The sequence below is a fragment of the Anser anser genome (genome assembly GCF_964211835.1).
Source record: "Anser anser genome assembly, chromosome: 3".
Lineage (NCBI taxonomy): Eukaryota > Metazoa > Chordata > Aves > Anseriformes > Anatidae > Anser > Anser anser.
In genome coordinates, this window is record NC_139722.1 from 23,184,345 (window position 1) to 23,188,320 (window position 3,976).

The window sequence follows — 3,976 nt, forward strand, 5'->3', positions numbered from 1 at the left end:
GAAATTGTTTCAGATTTGTCTTAGGGGTTACGAGAGTCTCTGTGTAACTTTGCTTTGCAAAAGCAGTCATTAGCTGACAAACTTTATCTGTTGTCCAGCTGTACAGTGAAATTATTTAAACCTCATCTCAGTTTACTTATGAGTGTTATAATGGGCAGGAAAGGAATGGAATTTTCATTTCAATGCATTTGAATTTTCTGCAGGTCTGAGCCTTGCCTTTAGAACAGAGAGTAAGACATGTTTAATCTATGCATATTCTGGTCTTTTTAAAACACTACAATTCATCAGTATGGCAATAAGCATTACATAATGCAGACAGTGTTTTAAAAATATTATGTTAGTTACACAGAGCATTCAAATATAACTGATAATACCATACAATACTGTGGGTAAACAGTCACTGATATTTAGTGCTTTAATAAACACATAAAAGGTTATGCACAGATCACCACAAAGCTCAAAAAAGAGATTTAAATAAGTTTCTTTAAGTATAGATCATTAAGATTTTAATGACAGTGATCATTTATTTGACTACTTAAGCCTAAGGAGAACATACTTAATTAAACCAAAGGACAGCTGAGGATGTGGTAGTTAAGTAAAAAGCATCTAGTAGTAGTAAAGTAAAACTCACCAGAACTTTTGTCACACAAGCCAACCAAATATCTCAGAAATTATCTTCTACCTTTCAAATGACAAAACCAACATAACTTCATCTTCCAAGATTGTAATAACATTTTCCAGATTCATTCTATTCACCCGTATTCTTTAAATATCACCATCACTAACACCCTTTGTCCTTTAAGCATTTCTTTATTTTCTTTATAAAACTGCATGGAAAAAATACTCAGCCATCCAGCCTTTATCACAAAAAAAACAAAACAAAACAAAACAGGCTCTATTATCAATGCGTACATAATAAAGCATTTAATTAACATCTATAGTGATAGCAAACAGTGGTATTGTATTTTATATAATATTATTGTGTCATTTTATGATAATTATTAGTGAAAAAAATATTAGGACTGTTTTTCTCTTCATGATTTTAGTAAAAAATATATTTGCTTTCCATCAAGATGTATTTCATGCAGTCTTCCTGTCTGATAGGTATTGGGGAAAAACCTTTTGTTACCCTCTGGTAGTACTTCATTCATATGCAGGGAATAGCATACATTGCTCTTGAAGTTCTCATCTGAATCCCAGCGGGATGGGCTTAGCAACAGTGTAGTTCAGGCTTTGCTTAACTGGCTCCACTTAAATATAATGCAAACTGGCTGCTTCTTAACAAAGTCTGGAGTTTAGTCTAAGTCTATGTCTGCATTGTTTGCTTGCATTTCGATATCGAGAATGTCATATAAGTCTGCTCTGTGAAACAGCTGTGAACTTCAAAGTGTTGTATGGCTTATAATCTTTTTTTTTTTTTTTTAAAAAGAGGGATATATAATTGTTTATAGAATTATTATTTTAAATCAGAATCCTCAAGACTATGTCTCTGCTGTTATGAAAAAACAATACCTGAGAGCATGATAACCATTTCATGTCCTGCAACCCATCTACCTTCCATTTACAAGACTGCTATGACAGGAATAGACAGGGGAGACCTATAGAAAAATGATGAACCAATAGTGCAACAAATACATTTGTCTCAGGTTTGTAAATCTATTTCAAAATAAGAATTAATTTTAAATTGTATAGGAAACAAAAAAAAGGTATGTATATATATATATATATATATATATATATATGGTGGGTTCAGTCATAAACCTTTTAACCTGAGATACGGACTGATTTTTATTTGTTTCAGGAATGGCTAAAGGGAATTTATCTGAAAAATAATTAGAATAGAATAGTGAAGTATCAATGCCTAATTTTATCAAAGTATTATGACATGCATGCAAAAATTTCATATTACTTTATTAAGTAAAATATTTTCTGAAGATATTGCTACTATAAATCCTATTGGTCCTTTCCATTTATTCCCTCTGTTTTTCTTATTAACTAGCTGAAGAGCCTGTCAGTGCTTAAAGCAGTTTCTGCTATATTCATCCAGTTGACTATATAGCACAAAGATTCAAGTATTGTAATGAGTGACCTCAAAAGTCCTTCTTAGAAAACATTATTGTTTGTTTGTTTTTTGTTTTTTTTCCAGCTTTGTTGCATACATTCTGATAAAATCTATTCAATTTGTTTCAATGTCACAGGAAAATGATTCCAGGTATGCTCATTTAAGTGCGAATGTCAGAACTTTCGACCTTTTCTTACCTCACACTGGTGGTACTTCTTTGTGACTTTGCCCTTGTTGGCATTGCTTTCTTTAGGAACTGTCAGCGTTTTCAGCATGCTTCTACCTTTCCCTAAAACCCTGAATATGCTTTTCCAGAGAGTTATACTGTAGCTGTCTAGCCTTATTTGCTCTTCCTTTAAATTTATTCTGAGTCAAGTTGTCTTTTTGTACAAGACTGTCAGGTTAGTGGGAAAAAAAAATAAAAAATGTTTTTCTGTTCTTTTCAAAAACCTGACCTGAATGATGCTTTCCCTAATTTGGCAGGTGGTGCCAAAATAAAGATTGTTAGTTTTGCTTCCTCCTATTAAAAACATATGTGCTTTTATCTTGTTCACACAGGCATTCTCAGTAAACTTAAGACTTTTGGAGCTTCTTCAGTAGACCATGGCAAAAAAAAATTTACCATGGCAAAAACTTCTTTTGTGTCAATCCCTCCTTGTAATTCTGAATAGAGTTCACATATAGGAGTACATTCCTCATGGTACTCTTTCACTCCTACAAATATATTTCTACTGGTCTGATGATACAGTGAGTGTCAGAGGACTCAATAGAAAAAATGTCAGTCCCAAATGTGTTCTGATACTGCATGACGTTACTCAATAGTTCTGTCTAAACCTCAGATCACCACTGAAACTCAGTCACAATGGCAGTCAGAGGAAGTATCAAGCTAATTGTGTCAGGATAATAAAACATATTCTAGCTGACACATTGGTAGACTTATCTTTTCATCAGGATTATCATATTGATAACTGTTTACTTTGAGCTAATCAGTCTGTATTGCTTATGGTCAGCCAGGAGAATGAGTAATATGATTACAGTTGTCTTTGCAGTATACCTTAGAAATATATCCTAATTTTTTCTTTGTCTAATATCAGCTAAAATAATAGAAGACACTGCCATGGACATGTTTGAATAGAGCAAGGGCTGAACAGAAACTCAGGCATATGGTTTGTAAGGCTTTCCAGAAAGTGACTGGGAAAAACAGTCAGTTACGGGTCTGCTGTAAATACTTAAGTGTGTTCAAACAGTGTTAGAAAGAACAATAACAACAAAAAATGAAAACACAGCTTTCAGTGGACAAAGTAAGGAGAGATTGATGTGACAGAGTTCTAAATAGGAAGATTTTTTTTCAAATGACAAAACTAGTTCAAGTGGTATCACAAAGCTACGCATTTAAAATCCTTTTGTCTGATCTGTATGTACAGACTTCAGATATTAATAGGTTCCCACTAGGGAAATACCAATCTTGGATAAGCAGTTTTTCCTATGAATCATATAACCTAGGAAATTTTCAGGTTTTGTTACAGCAGGCACAGATTAATTATGTTTCCTTTTGAGCCCTCGTATACAATTTCTTTGTTTAATCATCAGCTACACTAATATACTTAAGTTTTATGCAGATACATGGGATTTAACTAGTTAATATGGTAGGTACCCCATATTTCAGACACTGTTTGCAGGAGCATTGGCATTTATTTCTATAAATCATAGACAGCATAGATTTGTATTTCAATAAAAGTCTCATCTTCATCCCTGCTATCCCATCCAATACAAACAGCATAGAAAAATCCAGATGAAGATTTCAAATTGAAACTAAGATTTATCTTCATTGTTTGAAATTGCAGATTACATAGAGCTTGATGCATAAAAGCATCAAGTAAAAAGTAGTGAGCAAGAGACGGAGCTCAAAGATAA